The sequence below is a fragment of the Podarcis vaucheri genome (genome assembly GCF_965113315.1).
Source record: "Podarcis vaucheri genome assembly, chromosome: 14".
NCBI lineage: Eukaryota > Metazoa > Chordata > Lepidosauria > Squamata > Lacertidae > Podarcis > Podarcis vaucheri.
Window position 1 is genome coordinate 15,541,945 of NC_138752.1, and position 14,669 is coordinate 15,556,613.

Consider the following 14,669-nt stretch of genomic DNA (forward strand, 5'->3'; position numbering starts at 1 on the left):
TAATATATTTTTTTTTCTTTGATTAAACGTGCGAACTGCTTTGAGGCTTCTGTTTTAGAATGGAAAGGTGGGGTTTTAAAAAAGTTGTTTTTATGAAAATACAAGCGCATGCTTTTGCACAATGTCATAAACAAACTTGTATTAGAGATCCTTTTTTTTTACAAATGTCTACATTTATAAAACGACAACCCATTAAGTACTTCAGACGGCACCGCAAGTTTAATGGAAAAGGGAATAAAACTTTGCCAGGCTGCCGCTGGACTTCTTACCGCTCAGGGTTATGAGGAGTGTGTAGTGATTTTTCCTACTGCTTGTTAAAATTTGTGCCTAGGTACGCTCTGACCTCGATGTCTTACTTTTTCGTGCTCCATAATTGGCTCGGTTGTGGGGGTCCTGGCCATATTGTATGTCTTGGAGACCACAGAAGGCTAAAGACATTCACGTTATTTTTAACATGCAGTTTAGCATTGGATTTCAGGTGATTTATAGCCACGCAGAGCTCTTCCTAGAAGAAAGTTGCTTCGAATGAAGCATATCTGTTGCAGAAACCCTAGAGGCTGCTGCCGTTTCAATCTCTTTCCCCCTCCTCAACCTCACGATAGTATTTCTCTACTGTCATGTGAAACATACATGCCTGCCTCATGATTTAAACTTGGGCTAGATTCCTGGCCTAGGGCCCACATTCTCCCTTTTTCGGAGGAGATTGCTACAGGGATGTGGCAGTCTTCAGACCAGGCCAACAGTCATTCCCATTGGCTAATGGTACCCACCGTGTGGACAGGCTGCAAAAGGACTGAGAGTTAGAGAGAGACGGGGCTAAGACCTGCCATAAGGCTGTGAGGCAGCTGCCTTGAGTGGTACAGTCAAACCTCAGTTGTTGCACGTAGTCCGTTCCGGAAGACCGTTCGACTTCCGAAACGTTCGACAACCGAGGTGCGGCTTCTGATAGGTTGCAAGAGCTTCTTGCACTCAAGCAGAAGCCATGTCAGGTGTTCAGGTTCCGAAAAACGTTCCAAAACCGGAGCATTTACTTCCAGGTTTTCAGCATTGGGGAGCCGAAATGTACAATAACGGAGGTGTTTGGGAACAGAGGTTTGACTGTGCTAGGAATGGCAGTGAGATGTCCTGTGGCCCCTTAGGCTTCTGCCTTCGGGAGAATATTGCCCTGACACTAGTGTTGAAATAAGATTCAGCTGCCAGACCTGATCAACTTATTAAAAAAATTACTAACATTTATTATCAATTAGTAATTGTAATTTTATTATAAATATATGAAACACAACAAGTAATCATTGCTTTTTATTATTGAAAATTAAGAATAACCATGATTTGATTTGATTCATTATACAGTTATACCTCGGGTTACAGATGCTTCAGGTTGCATTTTTTTGTGTTATGGACCGCCGAAACCTGGAAGTACTGGAACAGGTTACTTCCGGGTTTCGGCGTTCGCACATGCGCAGAAGTGCTAAATCGGCTTTGCGCATGTGCAGAAGCACCGAATCACAACCCACGTGTGCGCAGACGCACCACTTCAGGTTGCGGACGTTGCGGGTTGCGAATGTGCATCCTGCACAGATCACATTCGCAACCTGAGCATCCACTGTATTTCTATGCTGCTTTTCATTCAAATGAATCCAAAAGCGGTTTACAAATAAACAACAACAATTTTGTTATTTATACCCCGGCCGTATGGCTGGGTTTCCCCAGCCACTCTGAGCAGCTCACAGCATATATCAGAACATACTAAAACACCAACCATTAAAAACTTCCCAATACAAGGCAAACATGATAGAAAATAACAGAACATCACAAACACAGTGTAAATCATATAGAATAATTAACAAATCATCAGCGAAACAATTGCAGTCTGCAAAACACTGTTGCCGAAAGCAGATTTCCTTCAGAATGGATAGGTTGGATCTTCTTGCAGTCCATGGGACTCTCAAGAGTCTCCCCCAGCAGCATAATTCAAAAGCATCAATTCTTCAGCGATCAGCCTTCTTTATGGTCCAGCTCTCACTTCCATACATCACTACTGGGAAAACCATAGCTTTGACTATACGGACCTTTGTCAGCAAGGTGATGTCTGCAACAGTATAATGCCACCTTAAACAGTCATGGCTTCCACGGATGGGACATAATATTTAAAGAGCTAGCTTTGGCTATACATACATACATGTATGTATGTATGTATGTATGTACATGTATACATATGTACATACATGTCTGGGTCATCCAGAAGTACATGGCCCCTAACTGGATTTTTTTTATTGCACTATATTTCGTATTTGTCATTAATGTCATACATATACCATAACTCTGAGTAACGAACGTAGCATGTTCTGAAGCCGCAAGAAGTAAGCTGCCTAGAAGCAGCATGCTGTATCTAAGCCTGATTTTGTTTATTTCCAAAAAGAGGAAATACTTTGCCAAAGAAAATAACAAAAAGGGAACTCACATCTACATAAAATATGCACGCACCAATTCATATATGTATATATTCAAATTTAGAAATAATTAGCATAATTTAGATAGGACTGAAGTACGTCCTGCCCTCATAGCCGGGAAAATTATGACTAGGTGACCTGTGTCCCTGCTCATTCTGCTGCCCAGCTGCTGTTGACCTTTGATGGACAACTTCAAAGCCACTCCTGCTTTCCTTTCATAGGCTTCTTTATCTTTCAGCCAAAATTGTTGTGCAAGAGAATGCATAGGCAAGTTGCTGGTTGCTTCGCTGCACAAGAGATGGGGCAATTTTCTGCCTGATGAGTTTCTACTAGCACAACTGTAGTGCTGGATCCCTCTGTTGCATAGCTGTCAACTTTTCCCTTTTCTTGCGAGGAATCCTATTCAGAATAAAGGAATTTCCCTTTAAAAAAGGGAAACATGCAGAAAACAGCGTTCTTAGAGAAATCAAAGACTGGAACTGAGGGAAGCTGGGAGGTGGGTTTGGGTGGGTTTGTGTGGGAGGGTGGGGGGGAGGAAAAATGGGGGGGGAATAAGGATGATATGTTTCTGGATAATATGTTTTGTTTTAATTTTGAATAAAAAAAAGTTTATAAAAAAGAGAATTATTTTTTTGGGGGGGAAGGGAAACGTTGACAGCTATGCTGTTGTGTGACGTTAAAACTCACCCATCTGCTAGCGCAAGCAGCCCCAGACAAGCAGCCCCAGACAAGCAGACAGGATACAGCCCAATAGCATCTTGCACCATGTACACAAGTCCCAATGCACATAGATGCAGGAACACCAAAGACCCTTTTATTTTTTCAGGGAATATTACACATTCCCCATTAAATCCCGAGTGCACACATGATGCTATGCTGTTAGCAACCCCTCTGCAATTCTCAGCTCTAAGACTGCTTTGGGTTCATCGTGAAGGAGATTAAAAAATAAATAAATTGTTTTTTTTAAATACTTTTTTAAATACTACGTGGCAAACTGGAAACGCTGAGCTGCCTGCAGTGTCTTTCCTGCAAAGAGCATGCATGCAAAAAAAATGTGTGCTATTGCAAGTCTCCCCAGAGCAGTTCTGCTTAGCATTTGTGACTTGAGAATATTGTTCTTACAATCTGGGCCACTGGAAACCGCAGCTGGCCGGCTTCTCTTCTACCCATGCTGTGAGCAGCAAGCTCTTGAAGGAATGTTGGTATGAATGAAATATATCCCAGAGAGCAGCTTCCCGAAACGTCCGTGCCTTTCACTACTCAGCACTGTACTCCCTTTCAAAATAGCAGAGTGTAAGATGTCACGTATTATAACCACTGACGGCATGGACTGGAGTGTATTGACACAGAAGGAAGCGAGCCCCATTTGGAAGACAGGAATGTAGCTCAGTAACAGAGCACAGGATTTGTGTGTATGTTCAGTCCCTGGGAGGACTCGGAAAAGCTGGAAGCGCAAAGAACTGCTGTTACTCACTCTAGTCTAGGAGTAGTGAATGTGGAAGCTTCCAGATATTGTGAGTCGAGGACCTGGCACCCGCATGGGATTAAGACACAAAGACACATTATTTTAGGTTAATGGGCAAAATTGTTGTTGTTTAGTCGTTTAGTCGTGTCCGAATCTTCGTGACCCCATGGACCAGAGCACGCCAGGCGCTCCTGTCTTCCACTGCCTCCCGCAGTTTGGTCAAATTCATGTTGGTAGCTTCGAGAACACTGTCCAACCATCTCATCCTCTGTCATCCCCTTCTCCTTGTGCCCTCCATCTTTCCCAACATCAGGGTCTTTTCCAGGGATTCTTCTCTTCTCATGAGGTGGCCAAAATATTGGAGCCTCAGCTTCAGGATGTGTCCTTCCAGTGAGCACTCAGGGCTGATTTCCTTCAGAATGGAGAGGTTTGATCTTCTTGCAGTCCATGGGACTCTCAAGAGTCTCCTCCAGCACCATAATTCAAAAGCATCAATTCTTCGGCGATCAGCCTTCTTTATGGTCCAGCTCTCACTTCCATATTGTCTTTGTCCATGGAGTTTTCTTGGCAGGGATACTGGAGTGGCTTGCCGGTTCCTGCTCCAGGTAGATCATGTTTGGTCAAAACTCTCCACTATGACCTGTCCATCTTGGGTGGCCCTGCACAGCGTAGCTCATTGCTTCTCTGAGTTATTCAAGCCCCTTCGCCACAGCAAGGCAGCCACAACTTTATTGGTTACAGCATGTGAGTGGTATTGCCTTAGGCATTGGATGAAACAGCAATACATGACTCCACCCTGCTCAGCGGGGAGTCATTTCAGGGGTTAACAACCAGTGGGAGGAGCTTGTTGATGCAAATACAACTGGAAGCCTCCCCATGACGTCACCGAGGGTCGTGCTATGGCCCTAGCCACCAGCAGGGCATTGGGCAGGATCCACGACCACCGGATTCCTTTAACGGAATACCCAAAAGAGGAGGGGTAGATGATGGCCATACTCAATCCTCCAACACAGTACACATATTCCAATGCCTAACCGCCAATACCAAAACAGTTCTGACAAGGCAACCAACCGAAGTCCATAGCAAGGTCAATACGCAGAGGCAGCTGACCTAAAAGGGAGGGAGGGCGGGAGATCCATAGCTGTCAACTTTTCCCTTTTCTTGCGAGGAATCCTATTTGGAATAAGGGAGTTTCCCTTAAAAAAAAGGGAAATGTTGACAGCTATGGGGAGATCCGATGCAAGCAGGAACCGACTGGGGTCAGAGCGCTGCCGCGTGGCTGTTTATATGCAGCGAAACCCCGCCCACCAGCCGTCCCTATTGGCCGGCTGAAAGGCTTGGCCGTGGCAGCAGAGGCAATCAGAAGCAGGGAGCCGAATATGCCTCCCTGCTGCTCCCGCTCACAACTCCTCCCCTCTGGGAGGAGGAGAGGTCTTATTGGACTACAGCTCTGATGTGCTCAGCCAGCACAGCCAAGGCTGAGGGATGATGTTAGTACAGGAACATCTGGAAGAGCCAGAGATTCCCATCCCTGTCGTATGCGGAATCTTTTTCCTCCCTTCGGTTTTCTGATGCAATGAATACAAATTTTATTTGGCAGGTTTTAAATAACTGGTGAAGGCTGCGGAACTCACCAATTACAATTTCTTTGCTTGGTTGACAGCGCTTGAACTACAGGGGTCCAGAAGAGGCTCATCTCTCCCTTATATCAGGTGGTGGTAGTCCTCTCAGCTACTGTTTTTAGAAGGATATATGGAGAACAAGGGGGCGAAGGTGGTGCTGTGGTCTAAGCCACAGAGCCTAGGACAGGGGTCTGCAACCCGCGGCTCCAGGGCGGATACTAGCGAGGGGAGGAGGCGCATTGTGTGCCCCGACACTCCCCACTGTGGCGGGCGCTGTACTGGCTGTGATGTCGCATGGGGGCGGTGCATGCGTTAGTCACGCACCGTCCCAACGTCGCCTTCCCGCCCACTGTCAGATCGCGGCTCCGGAGATATATTTGTTTTAAATGTCGCAATGGTTTTGCGGCTCCCAGTTTTTTTTCCTTCAGAAACGGGTCCAAGTGGCTCTTTTTGTCTTAAAGGTTGCAGACCCCTAGCCTAGGACTTGCTGATCAGAAGATCAGCGGTTCGAATCCCCACGACGGGGTGAGGTCCCGTTGCTCGGTCCCTGCTCCTGCCAACCTAGCAGTTCAAAAACACGTGAAAGTGCAAGTAGATAAATAGGTACCGCTCCGGCGGTGGGGTAAACAGCGTTTCCATGCACTGCTCTGGTTTGCCAGAAGCAGCTTAGTCATACTGGCCACATGACCCGGAAGCTGTCTGCGGACAAATGCCGGCTCCCTCGGCCAGTAAAGTAAGATGAGCGCTGCAACCCCAGAGTCGTCCGTGACTGGACTTAACGGTCAAGGGTCCCTTTACCCTATATAGAACAAGATTTGGCTAAAGGTGGGAGGAGTCAGGGGTGGGGCTTGTGACTTTCATTGAGGTCCTCCAAGCTCCCCCTTCTTTAGATCCATCACTATGAAAAATTATACTCTTCTAAGTTCTTCAAAGCGGATTCTTCTTCTGGGTGTTCTCAAAACATAGCTCAGATTAAATAACTAACAAAAGCTGACGGTCAGTGGAGTGGAAGAAACTGAATTTTGAGCTCTATTGCTCAACAATTTCAGGGAAGGATATAAGTTAAACTGGTTCATCATCACACAGGTTAGGTATGTTGCACTGACAGCATTTATCCTAGCATTATAAAGTGTTCTGTGTGCTCAGTGATCTGTGGCTCACTTATGGGGCCATAAGGGAATCTGTAGCTGGGCAGATAACCTCAAGAGCCAACCTTTTGGTTGTTGTTCCAAATGTGAATTTTTCCCTTTCCAGAATATACTTCCCCCCTTAATTTCATTGGATGGCCTCAACTTGTAGTGTTGTGCGAGAATTTTACAATCTACTTTCTCCAGTCCATGCCATAATTTTATCAACTTTTAACATGTCCACTCTTGATTGCATCCCCCATCCCTCTCTGATTTCTAGGATAAATGTCACAGGTACGCATTTGAAGTACATTTAACACATATGACTTCCTCCGAAGAATAATGGGAACTGTAGTTTATTAAGGGGGCTAGGAATTGTAGCTATGAGATGTAAACTACAGTTCCCAGAATGCTTTGGGGGAAGCCATGCGCTTTAAATGCATGGTGTCGATGTGACTTGGGGTTCACATGATTCTTTAGAACAGACATTAGTTTATAGGCTAATCTTTTCCTGCGGGAATTATTGGGGGCAGGCACTTAATGTTATCTATGAACTCTACCCTGGCTCCCCTCTGAGTACCTTGGTACCTTGGTTGTCAAACGCCTTGATACTCAAACAACTTGGAACCCAAACACTGCAAACCTGGAAGTAAGTGTTCCGGTTTGTAAACTTTTTTTGGAAGCTGAATGTGCTCCATTTTTAGTGTTAGGCCTCCGATTTGAGTGCCACACTTCCGTTTTGAGTGTTATGCTAAGGTCTGTCTGTTTTTGCTATTTATTTTGCGTTTTTGTTTTTTGCGGCTCTTTTCTTTTGTTTTTGTGACTGTGTGGAACCCGGTTCAGCTACTGATCGATTGATTGTGTGACTGCAGTACATTGTTTATTGCTTTCATTTTATGGGTCAATGGTCTGGTTAGATAGCAAAATTCATGTTAAACTGCTATTTTAGGAGTTGTTTTCAAAAGTCTGGAACGGATTAATCCATTTTGCATTACTTTCTATAGGAAAGCCCACCTTGGTTTTGGAACGCTTTGGTTTTGGAACGGACTTCCGAAACGGATTAAGTTTGAGAGCCAAGGTACCACTGTGTTAGGAACCTTCTAAAACAGGAGCCATGGCTATGGGGGTCATCTCCTAGCTGCAGGTGAGCAGGATCCTCTTATTCCACCTGTAATCCAGGCACTGCTGACTGCCTGGCAGGTGGTCCATTTGTGAAAACTGATGTTCAATTTGTCTACTTTCCAACCTCCTGGCAAGAAGGCTGGTTATACTGGTGAGTTGCAGGAGTTAAGCAAACAGGCATTTTTCATTCAGGTGGCCAATTTTATTTTATTTTTTTTAAATCTAAGGTTGGCCTGAAATGAACCGAGACTGAGAGATAACAGCTGGCCAACGGCCACCAAGAGAGTTAATGGCCAAGCTTATGTCTTGGAAAGAGGATTTGTATTATTGGAAATGAGGACTCAATACTTGGCATGGGGATTTTTACAGTTCCTGCAGCAGCTGCAAAAAAGGAAAAGGAAAAACAACAACGAGGATTGATTTTTTGCATTTGAGTAAATTGCAGCCGGTCAAGTCTAAATTTAAATAGTGAGAGATAAAATACTGATTATCTGTTTTATTCTAAAAAAGAAAATACAGTGGCAACTTGGTTGTCAAACAAAATCTGTTCCGGAAGACCGTTTGACTTCCAAAACATTCGACAAGCAAGGTGCAAAGGGTGGTCAGCAAAGTCAATGGAGAAGATTGAAAAAAAGAAATGGAGTGGAAGACTTTCGACTTCCAAGGTGTGTTCAAAAAACGGAACGTTCGGTTTCTGAGAAGCTAAAAAACCGAGGTAACACTCTGTTGTTGTTTAGTCATGTCCAGCTCTTCGTGACCCCATGGACCAGAGCACGCCAGGCACTCCTGTCTTCCACTGCCTCCCGCAGTTTGGTCAAACTCATGCTGGTAGCTTCGAGAACACTGTGCAGCCATCTTGTCTTCTGCCGTCCCCTTCTCCTTGTGCCCTCAATCCTTCCCAACATCAGGGTCTTTTCCAGGGAGTCTTCTCTTCTCATGAGGTGGCCAAAGTATTGGAGCCTCAGCTTCAGGATCTGTCCTTCCAGTGAGCACTCAGGGCTGATTTCCCTCAGAATGGATAGGTTTGATCTTCTTGCAGCCCATGGGATTCTCAAGAGTCTCCTCCAGCACCATAATTCAAAAGCATCCATTCTTCGGCGATCAGCCTTCTTTATGGTCCAGCTCTCACTTCCATACATCACTACTGGGAAAACCATAGCTTTAACTATACAGACCTTTATAGCCGCAGCCAATTGGCCCATAACAATTTTCTGTACCACCAGCTCTTAAAATTTTGCTAACCTGTGGGTCACTTTTATGCTTCGGAGACTTCCACATTTTCTTACAATTTGGTTGCCACGTGTTCAATTTCTCATACAATTTCTGAATCAAAGTGTGACTTTCTGTACCCAGATTGCTGCTGTTCTGAAAGTGTGGGTTCATCAGGACTCAAACTGAGGGGTCATTCAGATTGTTCTGTACTGAAGTTCTCACCCTGGGCCAGCAGGGGGATACTGTAGATAGTTTTCACTCAGGTCCACATATGCAAATAAGGGAATGAAAGTGACGTTCAGTGATTGGATAGTTACAGAAATTTGTTACAGTTGTTTTGTAGTGGAGCTCTATATAAGCAGGCTGGCTGAACCCTTCAGTTCAGTTCTGTTCTGGCCTGTGAATAAACAAGAGCTGTTTGAAGAATCGCTGTGTCGTCTGATATGTTCTCCCACAACTTAACACAGATTTTCTGTGCTGCTACCCAGTGCTGGTTCCACCATGAAGCAGAGTGAGGCAGCTGCCTCAGGCAGCAAATTCTGAGGGGTGGAAAGTGGCTAGAAAGGTGTTCCATGTGGTCTGCCCTGCAGCCCTGCAGCTCTCTTGCTGCCCTCACATGACTGGCGCACCAAGGAGACAACCCAGCTCAGGTGGCACGCTCCTCCCACCCCACTGAGGTGTGGATCTGGATTGGGGGTGACAAGCATCAGTGGCAGATCTTGCCTCCGGCGCCAAAAGGCCTTGGGCGGGCACTGCTGCTACCTCACTTGATGATCTGCCAATTGACGCATCTGCTTAGTCTTCCCCAAACCTGGTGCTCTCTAAATGTTTGGGCCACATCTCCCATCAGACCCAACCAGCAAAGGTTTGGAGGGCACCAGCTTAGGGGGAACTGGCCAAGGCAGTTAAGCGTCCTCAGGTCCTAGAACAGCTCATCTGCTCGGGCTGACAGTTCTGATCCTCCTGGACAGAAAAGGACTTTAAATGGACTCCTTGTCTGTGTCTAGCTTTGACTGAACAACAGGATCTTATTGAGCTCTGGGGCATGCTCTGGTTATGTTTGTGTCTGACCACATGGTCCCAATTTTTTGTTTGCTCATTAGTCCTGAATTCTGGATTGGTCCTTGGTGCTGACCATTGATTCCTGCTTAACCCTTGGCTCTGATTCCTCAGGTCTCACTCCTGGCTTGTTCCTTGGCTTTGAACTCTTATCTCCTGGCGTCAGGCTTCAGGAAATTGGCTTCCTCCGCCTGTGGCAGTAGATAAGCAGAACAAAAGGAAAGGAGTCTTCTTAACCAAAGAAGATACTTCAATGATAACAGCAAGAGAACAAAGAATCCATTTTCTAGGAATGGCGGTGCTCCCAATTAACAGTTCCACCCACTTCCTCCCTAGTCACCCCCATCACTACCGCATCTTGTAACCTCATCTCGTAACCACTGTGCTTTCTGTGCTGCCACCTTACCAGCTCTTCTTGATTTTTGGGAATCTTGACAGTGAATCTGTTAACTCTCTCCCTCCTGGTGCTTCTTCTCCTACATCCCCCGAAAACAAGACCTACTTCCAGTTTTGCCTCTCGCTGTAATATGAGGCATCCCCCCCAAAATAAGACCTCCCCGATAATAAGGCCTCCCCGGAATACCCTGTTTTCCCGAAAGTAAGACATCCCCCGAAAATAAGACCTAGCACATCTTTGGGAGCAAAAATTAATATAAGACACTGTCTTATTTTCGGGAAAAGAGGGCAACTGTTCCCCATCCAGTATTTCCTAGCTTCTGCCTTCTGAACTATGTCCCTCTGCAAACCACTATTCCAAATCTATACTGTCCTCCTGCTCCTGGGAAGTTTCAGGATCCTGATCAAGAGCAGGGGGGGGGAGGCTCCCACCATTCCTCCTCAGAGCACCCCTCCTCAGCACGGTCCCTGACACCTGGTCCCCATGTCCAGGGTTATCTGGGACAGCTTGTCTATAGCTCAGCTCTGAGAGGGGAAATGATATTAGATCATGCTTACAACTCTTCAGGGTCTGCAGGTAGGGATGGATGAACCTACCAATTTCCGTTTCTCATTTTTCCACTCTTAAACTCAGTTTTCCACATTTCTGTAGAAATATGTGATTTTTTAAAAAGCTTCTTGCGAAAATTCACCAGCATTTTACGCGAATTTCTCCTAACGTGCACATTATTAAATTCGTTTTGAGTAATAAACACATTTCTGCAAGCAATTTCTCCTAATAACGATATTTGAAAGTTACTTCAGTGTATATATTTTTCTGCAGTGTCTATATCTTTCTGCATGTTTTCATCCGATGTATGCATTTTTGTACCCATTGTTGGCTGGAGAAACAGAGAAGTGCAAATTTCAAAAGAAAATTGTGTATCCCTTCATGTATTGGGTAAACACATATGAATTAGGTGGTTCCCATTAAGATGCAAACCAAACTGAGTTTATTCCTTGTCCCTAGCCGTATACTCAGGACAGTTGCACTAGAGTACAGAATTGCTTGAATTTAAATGTGTTATTTAGCACGGTGATTCTGCTGGCACTGCAAACCTGTTTGCCCCTTGCCATGACTTGCAAAGCCAGAATAAATGATGAAAATTATACATATCTTTTTGAAATGAAGTAATGCAGTAAAATATAAACTATATGATGACAAGTAAGCAAGTTGATGCTTCATATGACTTGTAGAGTTCAGCTTTTCTTGGTGCAAATGCACACAGCCCCTAGACATATGCAGAGTCAGAGTTTTCCTAATCAGTCAAGTCATTTAGAGGTGAACCAAAGTTTCAGAAACAGCTGATCTGTCAAGTTGCTTAGAGGTGAACCAAAGTTTCAAAACCAGCAGATGGCATAGAGGGGGACCTTTAGAGTTAACCTTGAGCCAATAATTAATTACCTAAGTTGGGGCTATCTGAGTTGAATGGCCTAGAATTTTTAGGAATCTTAATGGTCCAAATCCTTTATTTAAATTTTCTTTTCAACTGATGCCAGTTTTAGTAATAAAAAAAGAGGATTCTCTCAATTGAAATCCATTAACCCAGTCTTAGCAGATGTCTGAGTACACCATTGAATTGGGGCCATAATATTCCACTGGGGGCGGGGGAAATTAATTTAGACTTGACTTAAATATGCATTTCTGTACAAGGCATAAATATCACAAGTGCGTTTTCACCCATGGAGGCTCTTGCTTTAATTGGGTATGTAAAATAAACATAAACCCTGTGATGGACAAAACGCTCATTTATTTTATTAATGCCTTTTCTTTCTTTCCTGGAGGCAGAGCAATCAGAGGGACAGTGGGACGCAATGAATAGGGTGTGCGAGAACTTGGGAGACCTGGCTGAAATTCCTTCTGAGCCATGAAGATTGAGAGGCGAACTTCAGCCAGTCACCCTTTCTCTCTCAGAGCTCAAGGGAGGTCCCATATAGAGTGCATTGCAGTAATCCAGTCTTGAAGTCACCCATGCCTGAGCTACTGAGGGCAAACTTTCCTGGTCCGAGAACAGTCATAGCTGTTATAGCAGCTGCAGTTGATGAAGAAGCACATTTGGACATTGAGGCTACTTGGAACTCAGAAGCACCCACAGACTATATACAGTGGTACCTCGGGTTACATATGCTTCAGGTTACAGACTCTGCTAACCCAGAAATAGGACATCGGGTTAAGAACTTTGCTTCAGGATGAGAACAGAAATCAAGCAGCGGTGGCGCGGCAGCAGCAGGCGGCCCCATTAGCTAAAGTGGTGCTTCAGGTTAAGAACAGTTTCAGGTTAAGAACGGAACTCCAGAATGAATTAAGTTTTTAACCCGAGGTACCAGTGTACTTAGGGGACGCAGGTGGCACTGTAAGTTAAACAGAAGGTTGGCGGTTCGAATCCCTGCGACGGGGTGAGCTCCCATTGCTCAGTCACTGCTCCTGCCAACCTAGCAGTTCGGAAGCATGTCAAAGTACAAGTAGATAAATAGGTACCGCTCTGGCGGGAAGGTAAACGGTGTTTCCGTGTGCTGCTCTGGTTCTCCAGAAGCGGCTTAGTCATGCTGGCCACATGACCCGGAAGCTGTACGCCAGCTCCCTCGGCCAATAAAGCGAGATGAGCGCCGCAACTCCAGATTCGGTCACGACTGGACCTAATGGTCAGGGGTCCCTTTACCTTTACCTTTACCACTGTACTTGCTATTTCAGGAAGAGTTCCACTCCAGCCAGGGCAGGCAACTGACCAATTTCTCAAATGTGGTATCGACTCACCGACAGTACCTGTGCCTGCAACGGTTTCTTACAATTCCAAATATGCCACCAGGCCTTAAAGTTTGGGGATCGTTAGCATAAGTTCTCATGGACTGGAGTCCACTACATCAGATGCATGAAGTGTTATCCTAAACTGACAGGTGTAATGCTCAAATGTGTATATGCAGGGTTTTGGACTGTGAAATATATATATATATATATTATCACCCCCATTGTTCAGCGCGATGAGATCCAGCGCCGAAGGCCTTCTGGTGGTTCCCTCATTGCGAGAAGTGAGGTTACAGGGAACCAGACAGAGGGCCTTCTCGGTAGTGGCGCCTTCCCTGTGGAACGCCCTCCCTTCAGATGTGAAGGAAATAAGTAGCTATCTCATCTTTAAAAGACATCTGAAGGCAGCCCTGTTTAGGGAAGTTTTTAATATTTAATGCTGTATTGTTTTTAACACTCGATTGGAAGCCGCCCAGAGTGGCTGGGGAAACCCAGCCAGATGGGTGGGGTATAAATAATAAATTATTATTATTATTATTATTATTATTATTATTATTATTATTATTATTATTATGTCAGAGGGAAAGTAAATGTATGCATTCCAGGAGGTGATAATTACATGAAAGCTTACGTGTTTGCAAAATGATTACAGTGGTACCTCGGGTTACATACGCTTCAGGCTACATACGCTTCAGGTTACACACTCTGCTAATCCAGAAATAGTGCTTCAGGTTAAGAACTTTGCTTCAGGATGAGAACAGAAATCGTGCTCCAGCAGCGCGGCAGCAGCAGGAGACCCCATTAGCTAAAGTGGTGCTTCAGGTTAAGAACAGTTTCAGGTTAAGTACGGACCTCCGGAATAAATTAAGTACTTAACCCGAGGTACCACTGTACAGTCGTACCTTGTTTGTCGAACGCCTTGGCACTTGTCCGTTTTGGCTTCCAAATTCCGCAAACCCGGAAGTGGGTGTTCCAATTTGCGAATGTTCTTTGGAAGCCGGATGTCTGACTCGGCTTCGGTGGGTTCCGATTGAGTGCAGGAAGCCCTTGCAGCCAATCAGAAGCTGCACCTTGGTTTTCAAACATTTTTGGAAGTTGAACGGACTTCCAGAATGGATTTCATTCGACAGCCAAGGTACGACTGTACAAGTTCACAAAGGAGCACTGTTTTCTACTGTATGTACTGTTAAGTGCCAGATTCCTGCTGCATGCCACCCTTATTAAATGTTAAAGTTCACTCATTGTGCAAAAATGCACAGTAAACATTCCAAAGGTTCATGGCAGATCAAGAGGAAAGCAATTTCCCCGGGTGGGGGCAATGTTTAAACTTTTGGAACTATCTGATCTGGAAAAGGTTATCAAGCGGCCCTGAATCATCTTTTCAGGGATGGCTCTAGATTAGGGGTGGGCAAGTTTGTCATTTTTTGTTTCTCC